Source organism: Protopterus annectens, chromosome 1.part2 (genome assembly GCF_019279795.1).
Source record: "Protopterus annectens isolate FY-2018-M chromosome 1.part2, PAN1.0, whole genome shotgun sequence".
Taxonomy (NCBI): domain Eukaryota; kingdom Metazoa; phylum Chordata; order Ceratodontiformes; family Protopteridae; genus Protopterus; species Protopterus annectens.
In genome coordinates this window covers 1136350895-1136368430 of record NC_056727.1, presented here as the reverse complement: position 1 = coordinate 1136368430, position 17536 = coordinate 1136350895, and the positions used below count along the sequence as shown (strand labels likewise).

General features: G+C 38.4%; 1 protein-coding gene across 2 annotated transcripts in view; it reads left to right on the top strand.

Moving 5' to 3' along the window:
- LOC122792261 (CD2-associated protein-like) overlaps positions 1–17536 on the top strand; it is a 1538751-nt gene that overhangs the window by 486470 nt on the left and 1034745 nt on the right. The window lies entirely within an intron of this gene.

Below are 17536 nucleotides of genomic sequence, written 5' to 3'. Positions count from 1 at the left end.
TGATGTTTTTGTCTAAAGTTTAGATGATTTTTGACTGATAGAAGGCAAAAAAATGTGCTTTATTTGTATAAAAGTAAGACTGATACATCCAGGAGCATTTCAGTATTCAATGTCCCAATATATTTAAGTTGCACTGTTGACAGAGACACAATAAAACAAATGGTGTGGCAGAACTAGAAAATTTTGATGGGAATAAAAGATGTGAGAACATCTTTAGAGAACAGGCTTATGTTTATGTAAAAAGTGAGAAATGATAATATATCTTGTGGCGATTGGGGAGAGATGGGTGAAGGCTGCCAGCCTAGTCAAATAGAATTTGATATATAATTCTGGCATTTGTAAATAAATGTAAAATACAGGCATGTTTTCTTGAGTGTAAATGCATATTGTGAAATGTGGAACTGCAATCTACTGTCCCAGTGAAGCATGTTGTGATCCTTTCATGTTAGAATTTGGCTCTAGTGCGTCTGGATGAAGGTTTCATGCCCATTGTTTTAAGGCTAAAGTTTATGACCAGAATTTAATTGTGGAATGTGCTTTATTGCTCTGGCTTCTGTTAGACTATACATGTGAAATGACTTATATTGTTGTAAGTTTCTGAGCAGGTGTTAGATTGCTAAATAATGCAGTTTGTGGCCTGAAAACTCCAGACTAAGTGTCAAAAATGTAATTTGGGAGGACTTTAGAGACATGTTTGTTAGTAATGTTTAAATACTATTTCTCACAAGAGACTGGGAACATTTTGATCTTGGATATCTAACTCAGCACTCTGCCTAAGCTCACATGTACGTTTTTAGCACTGTGATTTCTTGTAGGAATAATTAAAGCTAGTAAAGATTAATTAGGTATTTTTCTTTGAAATCAGACCTGTCCTACTGTATTATTTTAAGTTTCTGTGTGATCTCTGAACTCTTAGATATTTCTGTGGTATAGTAGTTTTGTTGTGTGTTTTAATTATTTATTATTAAATATTTTTAAAACCTTCTACATGTGGCTGGTTTGTGTAGAGATAATCTCTAGAGTACATTGCATATTTATATAGATTATTGTAATAGGCCACTCTATAGTAAGCCTTGACTGTTAGTCATATTACCATTGGATAATAATATTGCACAGTAATAATTGGACACCCTTTTAAGGGCCTTTTAGTAGCTGATATTATTAGCTGGGTGGTGGCAGTAATTACTACAGTATGGTCTGGGTAAAGGGGCACAGCTGGAGAATCTGTGTCAGCCTTTCCCAGAAGTGTTTGTGAAGTTGTATAAATACTTACCTCAAAGTGTGTGTGTGTTGTGTCAGCTACTTGGCAGGGACACAAAGCACTGGTTGGACAGTGAGGGTACTGGAGGTTCTAGCTTGCCCAGCTAGGCTGAGACCTGGACCCTATATCGTGCCAGTGGGGAGTCTTATTGGGGAACTGGTGAGCAAGGGAGCAACTAGCCCCAAACTGACTGTGATCTCTGTGTGCACATAAGGGAAATTGAGCTTTACTGTGTGTATTAGTTATCCTTTTCTCTTCTATGAGATGACCTCCCTGGTGTTAGTGGTGAGGATTGAGGCTCCTTCATTGCTGGGCCAGGGCTCAGGTGTCACATATCTAAAGAAAGAAACAATGGTCTTAAGATCATTTAAAGGGATATTTCCCTTTTAGTGACTGTAATGTTTGTACTTACACTTTAAAAGCAGCTTATTTTGTACATCCTCCTGCCAACAAAAAATGTGTTGCAATAATAAGGTTGTATACATAGCATTCTGTGATGTCTAACCAGCATTTTATGCTAGTAAAATTATTAAAAGACTCAAGCAAAGGATGTATAAACATCTCTGTGGTCTGTTTACCAAGAAAGAGTATGTCTTATGTAAGCATTTACTTGTGTGTAAACATTTTACTTTTAGTGACAGGTGGTAGTAACTAAATAATACAGATGAAAACTTAGAAACGAAGCAGTACATGTGGCAAGTCACCTTAAATGCATGCAAATTTCCAGGTCTTAATGAAGATTTATGTATAGAATATGTTTAAGAATATGACATATGAATTGTGTTTAATTTAAAATTTATTGATAAATAACCTGTCTTTTTAAAATCAAGTGATTTTACTTTTTTCTTTTTGTTGTTTAATGGATAACTATTTAATTGATACTTGCAAACATTTATTTTAAGGTATGGTTTTCTGACCTGTCTTTTAGCCTTAAGTCAGTGGAAGAAAACAGTTGCTGTTTGTGTATATAAAAACAATCCAGGAACATATTTGCATACTGACCATATTTATGTTCTTTTAATGAATATAACTGTGGCTTTGTAACTTTATTGATGTGATGCTATAATTGTAATGCACTGTACGTAATAGCTCCATTCAGTAGAAGGTGAGCATGCATGTTTTGAGGGGTTGTGATTAGTGCTATCATAGTAGAACCACTTTTTGTAATATTAGAGCCCTGAATTTTCCCAGAATGTGTCACCCAGAGAATAATAGTTTGTACATCATTACATTTTGCTTAATGAACTTTAATTGCTTCATGATTGTCTATCACAGAAAGTGGGAATCTTGCAGCTTGCAGGAATTGTTAAAAGCACTGTGTTCCAAGAATGTCTTTTTTGTTTCTGTAGAAATGTCATCTCTGCTCTTCCTATTTGAGTTTTTAATCAATTGCACCTATTAATGGGTGCTTTAAGTGGGAAGGGTTGTCTGATTTGACCTGTGCATCTTGCAGATGAATTATTTTTCATGTTTGCTTATAAGTTTCAGAGTGAAGACATTCAGTCAGATTTTGAAAGTGTATGCATTTGACTAATTCTAGAAAAAAGACACAAAATAAGTAAAGAATAAATCCTTAACATTGATGGCACTTTAAGGAGTGATTTAAGTTTTTATCTACTTATCAAATTTAAAAGCATTTTAAGGAGTGATTTAGATTTTGGCCCACATATCAAATCTACCAGATCTAGTTAGAGACCATGCACTGACAAATTAAGTACACAACCTTTGCCTTTGTTACCCTGGAGTTTTGGTGGTAGTTACATTAAATAATCTCCTTCATAAGTGTTTCTCAGTAGATTTAATTTTTGATCATCTTGGTGGCAGCTCACTCCTTTTCTTCACAAACTTAGCTGTGCATGTTTGATGATATTCTTTTGTGCATTATAGTCTTTATGGAATTGTGTGTTAGACTCATTCTTTGCTAAAACCATATTATGTTTGCACTGTTAAACGAGAAAAAAGGAAAACGTTGCGAACTTGTCTTGTATTTAAGGCAGAGTTATATGTGGTGTTTGTTGTCAGTCTTGGATCATACAACTGTGCTATGGAGATAGGTACTGATGTAAAAATACATTACAAGAAATGGTAAATGCTTCTGTAATGAAACAGTAAGCCTAAGTCAGGTGTGATTAATTTTATTGCAAATGGTTAGCTTAATAAAGTATGATTTTAACTTTTATAAAAAAAAATAATTAATGATATAAGCAAAATGTTAAAGTTGTTTTATAGTTAAGAAAATTCATTCATTAATTGTATTTGGCTTTTTAATGAAGCAAGAAGTGAATCCTTGTTTTGGACCAAAATAAAAATAACCCATATCTAGATATCACAAGTAGTGTGAGTATACTTATGTGTATAGATATTTATATTATGATACAGCACTCTGAGTGGTTGAAGAACATTTAAACACTTTTTTCCAAAATATAAACTATTTCATAATCATAGATAACGTGTTACCTCATAAGGAAGCATGCACTTGTCTGATTTCTGATCATACAAAGAAGCTGGGCTAAAGTTCTACATGAAGAGGTTTAAACTGAACTTTTCAATAAAAGTACATCAGCTGACTGGAGAGGCTTTCTGCTCAAGGTTGGAGGACTTAGTGAAAATATATATAACTTCTCCTGCTTTACAAAGTCTTTATATACCCTTGAACCTTTACTGAGCTCACCAGAGTCCAGCTACACCAGCATACACAGTGGGATTTGTCTTCCTTTCTACCATGTAAGACAGACCTCAAAGACCAAACCACATATTTTGGTACTATACATTTGTCAAGGAGCTCTAAATGTGATCAAGGCCAATCTAGACTGAATGAACTGTACTTTACATCAGAAGACAAACCTGAAATCAGTAAAAGAATGCATGGTCTGCTCACACACTTTTCTATTATGAAATAGAAAAGAAACAATGAAATTAATTGATAGCAGAAAAAATAACTTCTAGGTTCAGGGTGGACTATAGGACAAACTGTAAATTTTGTATTTTGGAATAAAATTATATAGATGTGACATTATGATCAGTTTTTTTGTTTTTATAGGTATAACACATTGAGTATTGTTTTTATTTTTAATATCATAAGAGAAGAGTCATGGTTTTTGCAGTGAGCTTTACTTTTGACCATTTAGGACTAGTCAGACACAGCTTAATATACCTGATGACAGGAAAATTACTCCAAAATTCAAACATTTGTAAACAGAGGCTACAGTGGCATATGGATAAAGAGTAACCATTTAAAATGTCAGGCTTCACAATGAAGAGTCCCAGAATGTGGAGACTGATTGACCAAAATCCCAGCTTACATATACCAAAGCTGAGCTTGTCATTTCTAAGAATATTCCCTTTGCCATCAATTTAATATGCATGAGCTGAGAAATAACCTTGGCACATGCAAAATTAACACAAAAAAGTACCATAGGTAAGTTCCTATCATATGTGTGAGTACTGTCTTCATGAGTCTTCAACTCTTGATGTTTTTATTGAAGTTGTGTGATAATGACTGTAAGTAAAATTCCTTAATTATGATTTGTATTGTGTCAGTAGACACCTATATTACCTAATATTTGCATATGTTTATATACGCTGTGTTTGCTCTATTGTAAACTAAGATGGCTTTGTTGACAGATGGAAGCTTGAGTGATTTCCCAATAAGTGTCTAAATATATATATATATATATATATATATATATATATATATATATATATATGTGTGTGTGTGTGTGTGTGTGTGAATGTATGGTTTACTATTAAAACATCAAATATCAGAATGTAAACATATCAAAAATGTGGTTTACATGTTCAATGTTTAGAATACAAAGTAGGGGTGAAATATCGGACAGTATTGCAAAAGAAGTCGAATTCGACTTTGGCACTCTGGTGTCCCCTTTGCAGCAGTATGTACGGACCAGATCCGTACTACAAAGCTCTGACAGTCATCTGCTGTACCCCCCACATCCCCTGCCACTTATATATTCCAACTCTGAGATCGCACTACAGTGCGGAAAAGGGTATATCTCCCGATCTGCACTGTCCCAGTCTTCGGCCTTCCAGAGTCGACATTGCAACCATCTACAAAAAGGTTTTCTGCATTCCGACTACCACACATATTAATTGCACATAAAGCACGTTCAATGTACTGATTGTAAACCTGTATGTGTATACATATATATATATATATATATATATATATATATATATATATATATATATATGTGTGTGTCTGAAGTTGTAGTAGCTCTGTGTATACAGAATATTTCAGCTGTACAAAGTATCCTTCCTACTCCAAGGTATGGCAACCTCAGAGTTGGTATATTTAGGTACAAGGGATGTGGGGGAAAAGCCCTCATATAAGGGGTGTGGGGAGAATATGGTCTCATAGATAAAGACACATTTTGTGCAAACATTTGTGTTAATGAATTTTATGTTATGGCAAGTAAGTTGTTTATTTTATCCATGAATTTGAAATGCATGCACTATTTTAGAGTTTTGCATATTTGAAGATTCAGAAAAATAGCTTAGAAGTTTTATCTTTCTTTAAGACATAGGTTTTAGTTATGGAAAAGGGCAAGCAAAAGTAAAATAGTACAAGCTATCAGTGTGATACTGATAATGGGTGCAGTAACTTAAAAGCCATCCTCGTGTTTACAGGAGGTGCAATAAATTTTATTTAAAAAAAATACTACAATTAAATGTACCAGACTACAATGTGTTGCATAAGTAGTAAGTTGGCTTTATTACCACAGGAGGGACTGCTTTATTATATTTAAATTTTTTTTGTCCAAGTTGTCCAAATGAGCTAAATCCAATTATCATTTGGAACATCAGGAGAGAATCTTTACAGTTACGAATACACTGTACAACTACTGGAAAATCGTAATCCTGTATAAACCAGACATCAAAGCAATTAAATACATATTAATTTTGCTCTACCAGTTTTGTAGATAATTACATTAATTTGGGTGTACTTTTTGGATTGGAGAAGGATAGAGTTGTGCTGGTGAAAGAACAATAAGATGTTATTCTCGAAAATATAAAATGTATGAATAAAACAAAGCAACCATTGCTCCTATAGCTGTCGAGATTTAACTAAATCAGGTTACAGCTTACTGATTTTAACTTGATGTTCAACTCGGTGATCAGTGTGAGCCATTGAAAATCGATGCTAGCTTGACCGGTTCGTATAACTGCAGTAATACGCATTGTGGGCCTTTTGTCTTCCCTCTATGAATGTGTGATCATCGATCTAGTATATGTAAATAAATGAGTAGGGAGGCTTGCCCCCTGCAAAAAATACTTTTTATAGATATTTATGTGGCCTGGACATTTGACTGCCTATTTTTTCATCTGGTTATGGCTTCAGCTGCTTTAGAGATGGGGGGTATAGTAGGATAAAAGTAACATGTAGGTGATTAGCAAGGTGGTAAAAGACATCAAAAGCTAAAGAATGGAATAATTTAGAATATAGTAGAATATCAATGGAAGAAAATCAGCAGAATATTGAGTAAGTTTGAGGTATAGGTAAACTAAATTGTCAGTATTTTATACGGATGTGGTGTCATTTGATCAGTTTATTTGTTTGGGTAGTACAATACAAGGCTGCAAAAGAAGTGGTTGTTTGAACCATTTAGCTGATTCTTTTATATTTAAGCTTTTATTCTGGCTCAGATGTTGGTTATAAATTTTCATCCTGAATATTTTCATGCTGTACAGATTCATTATATGTCAAGGCAGCTTGCTTCAAATTCTTGACAGAGTTTCAGAATAAACAGGTGGGAATTCCCTGCTGAGTTTAAGACATATTGAATATTAACTTAGATGCGATCTGGATTTGTCATGAAGGATGTCAAAGGCAAAGTTTTGCTGAATTAGTAGAGATGATTTGCAAGACTGAGCTATTTTACTTTACTTAGTGTTAGGCAGTAACGTTCTGTAGGAAATAAATGCAAGGCCAAATTTGATATAAGAGAGCTTACTTACTTTGATTAGTAGGACTGGAAGACTGTTTAACATAGTTTGGTTAAAAGGATTAATCAAAAAATAATTTTTGGAGGTTATAGGTATGGAAGCCATTTTGATTCTTGTAGAGATATATTAAAAGAAGTTTGATCTGTAGAGACATTCCTTAGTCACCCTGCACCTGAGTTTAACTTGCTCATCTATAGTTAGAGACTTATTGAGCAGGACCCTCTAGTTAATCTCTTTAATCTAAGCTATGTCACTTGTACATGCCTGAAACTTGGAAAGCACTGTTGTAATGCCAATAAACAAGGATGACCCAATAATGAAACCTGATAACTGTAGGCCTATTAGCCTTACTAGCCTCCAGTTATGGAGTGTATTATCTCCAACCTCAATAATCTGCACATTGAAAACCTCTTAACCATTAACCCACATCAATTCCTTTGTCAAAAGAAGGTACTGCCTCTTTAAACTCATTAATATCTTTGAAAAAGTAACCTAAGCAGTGGTAGCAGTTATGCAGTGCACACAGCATAACTAGACCTGGCTAACTACCTTGGGACTATTCCCCATGCAAACATTATTGACAGCTATCCAAATTTGGTCACGGCAGAATGAGAGTATCACAACATTTTAGGCATCGATAATGGGCACATTTGCTTTTATCAATGCTTTGTTGATGATCTCTTTTTAGGATGGAAAGGGGATGAACTGACATTGATGGCTTTTGTACATCTGTTGAATGAGAGCAGTAACGTTTTGAATTTCACCATGAAAGTTTCAACTGAGAAAATTGATTTTTTGGATGTGGAAATGGTGAAATCAATGGATGATAGTTTGTCCACTAAGATGCACAGAAAGGAATGTTATCACCCAGCATTCCGGCACAGGGCTAGCATGCATCCACAACATATCTTCCCTGATACTGTAAAGGGTCAAGTAATGTGGGTATCATGTTTGTCGTATGAGAGTCAGGACTTTGAAAATGACTTGGAATGTTTGAAAAATGAATTTATGACTAGGGGTTACACCCAGGCAGAGGTTAATATGGCATATAATAAGATTAATAATGATAGGATTGGTAGTGCTAAACCATATTTTTTTGGTGATATGGTGTAAAGGGTGGATACATGAAGGGGAAATACACCAGTGATGGTAATAAGGTGAGAGGCATTGTACGGGACAGTTGGCATATTTTACAGGTTGATGGGAGGGCTGCAGGACTTGTGGGCTTGCAACCTAGATTTGTTTATAAAAATATGAGGACATTAAAGCAAAAGCTTTGCTACCCAAGAAATCATCATCCACCTGGTGGGAGCCCCATGGGCACTAAGAAATGTGAAGTGTGCGCTTTCTGTGAATTTATAGATGAATCCCGTTTTTTCAAGCACCCATGAACAGGTTACCTATGGCCGTTGAGAGCTTCAGCTGACTATAACACAAAGAATGTTATTTATGTAGCACACTGTAAAAATCTGCTTCAAGTCCTATGAAGGGAAAACTAACTGTAGGTTAAGGGAGTGGATAAGGGATCATCTATATTGCACTCAAAAGGGCTTTCAATATAGTGTTCTGGCATACATTACTTGTAGGGGAAGAGGATGTTTTTAATTTTCAAGTTTTACATGTTTTGAAAGAGAATGTCAGAATGGGTGATCTGACAAATAGAACTGAGAATATTGAACTGCAGTGCAGTGGATTCTGAGGCTGGGGGCTCATCGTAGGCTCAGACTGAATGATTCAGTCCCATTGAAACCTGTTTTGAAATCCAGGAAGCTGAAGTGATGGTGGCTATGCTTTAGAGTAATGCAGTAAGATTTTACTTTATGTTTGTATGCTTCTTGATAAGGGGGGTGTTTTTAAAGTGGCTGTTAGTTGTAATTGGTTTATTGTGTTTTAAAGTTGTGTATATAACTGACTGTTGAAGATGTAGGTTTGTCTGATGAAGCAATGTTTATTATTGTGAAAGCACTAACATATTTTTAATAAATCACTGTCCTGTAGCAGTTTGGTGCGAGTTCATCAGCAACTTGTTTCTGCCTTGTTTCAACACGGATTATTAACTGGGTTTGCTGTTTCTACTATTTTTTGTGGAGATCATCACTGGTCTGTGGCATGTTTTCTGGATTGTTGACAGACTTGTGTAAATCTAAATATAAATCCTTATGTTGTGCAGTGCATAGCTTACTGGTTTTCTGACAGCATCCATGTGGTTAGAGACATGAATTTTGTTGGACATCCTTTAAAGTGTGCATATGGGAGCATGTGTGTGTGTGTGTGTGTGTGTGTGTGTGTGTGTGTGTGTGTGTGTGTGTGTGTGTGTGTGTGTGTGTGTGTGTGTTCCATGACATACACTGCTTGTCCAGTGTAGTGGGAAGCAACTCCAATACAATATCCTTTGTTCATTGTCCTCAAACCTAAACCTTCTAAATAGCAATACACAAAGTAATAAATACAGGGATCACTTGTGGTGAAAGAGGGGAAAAGGAATTACAAAGTTATTTTGTGCTTTGGCATATACTTTCTTCTCTGTGAAAGTGCAGCTAGATTTAGTTAACATTTTATAAGCTTCCAGTATACGTATTCAGGAGGATTCAATAAACCCTACATGATCATTTTATGTGTGCTCGTCGAACAAAATTCAGTAAGTGCTGTGTAGAGGCACGCACCTCTGAGCAAACAAGGTAAACACTGTGGCATGCTAATTACAGCATAAGCAGCTGAATTTCTTGCCAATCAACCAATCCAACATAGTGGAGCTATTTAACAAACATCCATGTATACTCTGCTGTTTTTTCCTGTGAATTTCAAAACTTTTGGAATACAGACACAGAAAGGAGTCTACATGGACAGAATGATAGCGGCTGCTGCTGCTTTCATTTATTTGTATGTACTACAGGCTGAAGCCAATGCTGCTGCAGCTGCCAATAGGCCTAAGATGAGAAGGGGAAGAGTTTTCAGGCTCCTTTTAACTTTTCACAACCTACATGACATGGAAATTGTAGAGCGCTACAGGGTGGATAGGGACACACTAAAGGAACTCTGCAACCTCTGCCATCCTCAACTCAGAGGCGGAAACAACCAAGGAGAACCCATCTCAGTGGAGACAAATCTATGTGTAGCCCTTATAATCTTAGATACAGGTACCTTTCAGAGACCAACAGGGGACATGCTGGGGGTGTCACAGGCATTGGCATCCAGGATCCTCCATCAGTTCCTAAATGCTATGCTCCAACATGCCAGTGACCACATATATTTTCCCTGCAGTTCTGAGGAGATGGCCAGAACTATGCAGGAGTTGTACCATGTAGCACACAACCCTGAAGTAGTGGGTGCCATAAATTCCACACATATAGAAATGAAGGCATCATCCGGGGAACACAGTAGGCTCTACATAAACAGAAAGGGCTACTACTCTATCAACTGCCAGGTCATGTGTAATGCTAAGGGAATCATCTTGAATGTGTGTGCTGGCAACCCTAGCAATTATCATGACTCACATATCTGATGAATCTCCCAACTGTACCAGATGTTTGCTAGGAGGGATATCCCACAGGGTCATATACTGTGGGATGCACGCTATGCACTGGAACCATGGCTGATGACACCCATCAGAAATGCGCACACACCCACAAAAGAATACCATAGTGAGGCACACTCTCAAACCAGAAATATCATAGAACATGTGTTCAGGCAGCTGAATCACAGTTCCACTGCCTTGATGCATCTGGAGGAACCCTGCAGTACAATCCATAGACATGAACAGGAATAGCCACAGTATGTGCCATACTACACAACATAATCCTGAGGAAACAGCTTCAGCAGGATCAGTAAGGGGGAGGGGCACATATCCCATCACCAGTGCCAAGGTCGCCACACCAACAGGCAGATGAAGGGTCAGAGGGGGAACCACATGCACCAACATGCAGCAACTGTGAACAGCAACAAACAGCTGCAGTTACTCCCGCCCAGTGCCGCTTAACACTCAGAACTATGTTAATACACAGCAACATATTTACTATAAACAATTCATGTCATTGCAATATTATTCTGTAATTAAAAGTATTTCAAAATATTAGATACACCTGGATTTGAACCCAGTACCATCTGGCCTCAAAAACGACATGTATCAGTGCATTAAGACATGCTGCCACAGAGTCTGTCAAGCAGCAGGTGTGTTTTATAGACTCAATTCTAACTGTCAGACTTTAGCAATGTGACTCCGGTTTTTGGACTGCTGTATCTTGCATGTGTATACACTTTGCTAACCTTCACACAAACCCTGCTGCCTGCCGCACTATGGAAAACTAAATATTTTTATGTATTATTGCTGTTTACTGTCCATTTATTGTCTATGATATGATATTACATGTGGAAACATTACAAACTGAAGGCCCTATCTCCCAGTATGTAACATATTTACAATACAGCCATGTGCTGCCACTCCACCAAGCACTGCAACCCTGTCTTTTCTACACAGATATCAACCACACTATCAAATGTTGCCTGATATGCAATGTACATCAATCTGGTAACATACGGAACTACAACTATTGAACCATACATCTAAAAAGCCTTATCTACAAAGCTAGGGAAGGAATCAGAATGGACCATATCTACAGAGACATAGGTGACCTTCAACACACTTGACCCGACCCATTTTGTTTTTGTCAAGGGTAGATCTTGCTTATTGAACCTCGTGGACTTCTTTGATACTGACCTCAAAGACCTGGGTGAGGGATAACAGAACAGACTGCCTATGTTGAGTTATCCAAGGCCTTTGACACTATCCCCCATTCATGTGTCATAATAAAGATCTCCCATGTGGGAATTAAGCCATACAGTAGTACATGGATAGCCAACTGGCTCACGAACAGAATATACACTCTCAAATTTAGGGAATGCACCTCCACCACTAGTCACTTACCATTAGAATACCACAAGGATCTGTGTTGGGCCCTCAACTCTTTGAAAACTACCTCTCTGAAGTACAGGCAATGGTAGACGGTCTGTGGTTTGCAAGATTGCAAAGGAGTGGTAACTGGACGCATTCATATAGAGTCCTCCAACAACAGTAACATATTACAAAGGGGCTGGCAAATGTGCGCACTGAACCTTATAGCATACAATGCCTCATTGTCCCTTTTGCCAATGAAGTACCCCTGCTAATTATGATATACATAGCACCCCTCTAAGCTCAAACACAGTGTTGTGAGACTTGGGCATACATGTTGATAGCAATCTACACTTTCATCACTATGTATCCATATTGGTGACACATACATTCTGCATAACACATATGGACATCACATCCAAGACCAGGGTGGTCATACATCTGCTGTACTCCACCCTTATCAGACTACTAATGGAGTACAAGTCTCCCTTCTGTCTGTACCTCACATGGCACCTGCAGCAATTAGAGAAGACATGGATTTGTGCCTGGGAGAATACAGGGCCTCCAAACATGACATACATGGAAAGACTGACAGACATGTCATTGTACTCAGTATTATGCAGGCTGCTGAGAAGTGATCTATGCCTGCCCTACAGAGCAGTCTCAGACCCTGCCCTACTGGAAATGCTGGACATCTGCAAATCAAATGGGACAAGAATAACTTGTCCCAGGTTTCTCAACATAGCCTGTAACAGAAACAGAATGTGCTGCACAGACAGATACATCTCCCTGAGATTTACACTCCTCTGTAATAGGCTCCCACTGCAAGTGAAACAGTGACCCTGTTGAAATGCAATCTTGACTACTGGTTAGGCGATTGTAAAGTCACCTCTGGGGTGGCACCTATGTCCCTTATGGACATGGCCAGTTGGTGCTGCTCACAAAATCACACTAACAATGAACACCTAACTATGCTCAGTAAGGGTACTTGTGTTTTACACAGCTAGGCTTCTAAACACCCTAGAGCCATTAGGCTTGTAGCCTCCTATGAACCTATGACCCTATGCAGGCCTCCCAACATCTTGTCTCCCACATGCCTGCTGATGTCATCTACTATAAGTTCACCTGTACTCTTGCAAAAGCCAGACATGTGCTGTGGTGCTTGTATAAAGTACTGTGCTCTGTTGTCTGTGTACTTAGGTAGGGGTTCTATTCTTACTGCAGCCATCTGTGTGTGTGTGTGTGTGTGTGTGTGTGTGTGTGTGTGTGTGTGTGTGTGTGTGTGTGTGTGTGTGTGTATATGTGTGAGAGATAGCTGTTGCTTAACATTACAGAGAGTATTTTATACCACCATGTGGGACACTGTTATATTGTCTTCAACAGACACTGCTGATGTCATCAGCTATAAATTGTTGTCTGAGACACTTCAAGTCAGACTTCAACTATGGCACATGTGTAAAGTATTTGGTTCTGTAGTCTGTGTATTTAGATAGGTAAGGGGTTCTATTCTCACTGCAATCAAGTGTGTGTGTGTGTGTGTGTGTGTGTGTGTGTGTGTGTGCGTGTGCGTAATATTACTTGACATTACAGAGAGCATTTTACACCACTGTGTGGGACACTGTTATTACCATATTCTCCTCAGCAGACACCACTGGTGTCATCAGCTATATCAGATTTCTGGATATGCAGTACTCCTGCCAGGGCAGGGTTAGAGACTGGTCTGGAGGCCAGGGAGAAGTCAGCTCATCCTATACAATAAATATTACAGTGACATGGCTTTTAATCTATCCACATACATCATAACATGGTATGTAGGCCCTGTGCTGTCTTTCTGAGAAAGTCATGTGGTCCCTCCAGCTACAGCATGTGTCTGGTAAGGTACATGCAAAAGGGAGCATTATACTTTATTACTGTTCTAATGAGGTTTGATTACAGTGCTGTCATACAATCCATAGATTTCAATATGAGTGTGTGACTTATAATGTGCCCAACATAGGCTTTCAATACCAGTGTTGACACTTGGTGGTCAAAGTAAAGCTTGCTATCTACATGTTTTTCCGGTGCTTGCATCATTGGGTTTCTGCATAGCAGGACTGTTGTCAATGCTGTGATTAACATGGAATTCTACTTTTCAGATGGACAACACAACAAACACACATTTCTGCATTTATTTGTAGATCTTGTGCCTTTGGCATGATTCAGTTCTGTGTTAGTGCTTCCTGTAATATGTTATCATCATGAGTGGACTCAATGATTGCACCCAATATGCAAGAATCAGCAAACTTGGTAAGCCTAAGGTCATATACTTTAGCCTGAACTGTCAAATAGAGTCCAAACAGTGAAGGGACAAGCACAGATCCCCTGGGGCTTACCAATGATGACAGCTCTACTGGTACAGCTTGATTCACCAACTTTCACAGCATGTGTTTTGTCAGTGAGATGGTTGGTTACACATCAACTGATATAAGAGTTAATGTCCAGCTGGGAGGGTTTCTCAATGATACCTGGATGAGAGGTTGTGTCAAAGCCCTAGGCCAGATCATGATAGGCAGTATACACTCTTACCTTCATCCAGGCCTGTCACACAGAGTCAATGGGCTGTGACAACATCATGGATCACCTATGGCATAACTCAGCACATACACCTTCCTGATATGGTTGAATACACACACCAACACACCCTCCACATGGGCTATGTTCCCATATAAGGGTGTACATCAGCATGCATCCACTTAAGTTGGGGGGACAGCACCTGATGCATGCATGTATAGAGATATCCTGACTCTCATCGACTGTGAGGTAGACCAACATGTCATTATGGACTTCTTGTACATGTACACTAGTAATATTCTGGCTGTGTGAAACAGATCTGTTTGAGTTATTAATGCTACATCAGGTCTGTTACATCTGACTGATCTTCTCAAAGAGATCATTGAGGGCATGCATGATGACAACAGTATCATCTTGTGGAACTTGACCGGGTCAAGGCATTTGACATAAATCCACATTGAGATATTCAAGCAATGCTGTCATATGTGGCCATAAACAGATATATCATCAACTGGATAAACCAGTGTATCACATACGTGGCATCTCACTATGTTGAAAGGGTCTATATTAGAACATCGAAATTTCAAAACTTCGAATGTTCTAATATTGAACCCTATTCAGCGAAAGCTGAAAACATAGAACATAAAGAACAGCAACTTTTTTCCTAGGGAAAAAATTTGCTGTTCCAAAACACATACACACAACACAAGCACACCAAATAAACAGCAATCCACACACATACACCAAATATCTTACACCTAACCCTACACTGAACTATACACACACCACTAACTATCCACTTACCTTAACCCAAACCCTAACCCTAAGGTCCATCACTATCACACACTCACCTCACCTGCACCCTAACCCTAAGTCACCTACCCCACCCTAACCCTCATGTCCACACAATCGCACACTTACCTGACCCACGCCCTAACCCTAACTCACCTAACTCGCCCTAACCATCACGTCCACACAATCGCACACATACCTAACCCGCACCTTAACCATAACTAACCTAACCCACACTCAATCGCACACTTACCTGAACCCGACCCGTAACTTTCCATCACAGTGCTGAAAATACCAAAGCAACAGAAACAGACAACTGAATTCGTTCCCTAGGAAAAAAAATGTGGTTTTCTGTTGCTTCGATATTTTCAGCTTTCGCTGAATAGGGTTCGATATTAGAACATTCAAAGTTTTGAAACTTCAATGTTCTAATATAGACCCTGTTGAAATGTGTGATCATCAGGGCTGTCTGCTAGGCCCTTTCCTGCCCATTAGTTGAGATGGACATCACAGATGACAGACAAATGCTGTGTCCAAACAGCTGCCTGAAGGACTACAGATTGTAGGCAATCATTGACTCCAGCTGTGATTCGAGTATAATGCAGATACTATCAACACATACCAAAAATTGCTGCCACAGCCATGACAATGCTTGCATTGACAGGAAACCGGGGGATTTGTTGATTCAGGAAACAAACACACCACCTAAGTACAATGTAGACATTGCACCCAATAATCAGACCAATAGGTATGTGACCCATGTCCTGGGGTAGATGGTAAGTGGTACATCAACCAACATGTGGTCACAGTGCTGACTACTCCCTTGAATGTAATACAAGTACTGGGTATGTGAAAGACATGCACATCAGAGGCCATAATAACTTCATGGTTCCCAACCTTCATCACACTAATAACTGTACATTGCACCCTTCTTCATATGCTTCCCTACACATCTTCCACTGATGTGTAACTGAAGTGTACCACCTTTGTCTCAGTGCACTGTCATGCTTTTTGGCCATACCTAGGTATTCTTTTTGTGGAAAATACATGACTGTGGAAAACCAATCGTGTTTTTACAACAAATGCATGTGTGCTACCTGTTCTGCTTATGTGCACTCATTAATGGCATGTATGTCATTTGTGACGGTGTGGATCATGCTATGTATATATATATATATATATATATATATATATATATATATATATATATATATAAATATGCCATGCACATAAGGCAAATAACCTGTATTGCCCATACTGTGGCATACAGGTATAGCAGTATCCCTCCTAACACGTCCAGCAGGTGTTACACTGTCAGGACAGTTTGGGTGCTTAACCTCATAGAGTGTAGATGTATCATAATAGTTGTTTAAGTGTGTGTGTGTGTGTGTGTGTGTGTGTGTGTGTGTGTGTGTGTGTGTGTGTGTGTGTGTGTGTGTGTGCAGACTCATCTCTTATCATTCTACATCACATATGCTATGTCAGAGGCATGGGATTACTGGTGGCATTATTCTGATATTGTCCATGATTGTATTTGATTCTTTTAATATTTTCCATGATCATTCACCTGTACCCACCTTGCTGGAGACCTCTTCTGAGAGTACACTCATATTCAGGCATATCAGTTTGCACAACTTCACAATATGCACCCTACCCCGGTTGTATGTCAGATCCATGACAGATGTCCTCTGCATTAATAATGTAAGGATGCTTATCTCACATAGATATCCTCCCTATTGTTATGTTACCTTGTGTGACAGTCACATAAAACAAATTTTCACTGTACAGTTCCTATTGTACCATATAGATACGTGATTGGTGTTGCTGCTACAACCATCTTCCATTGACATTCCCTCCTCTGCTGTACATATGGGAGTTTCACTTGCCCTCTTTCCCTGAGTTCATTCCTACAATTCATCTATGTGTCCCTATTCAATAGACACACTTCCCCTAAGTGATCATTTTACATTACAGTCCATGTCCTGTTACAGAATTATTAATACAGATGCAGTACAGAATGCCATGGATGGGATATCACAATACTCTGCACTGTAGGTACACTGTCCTGTACTGTGTTTGTA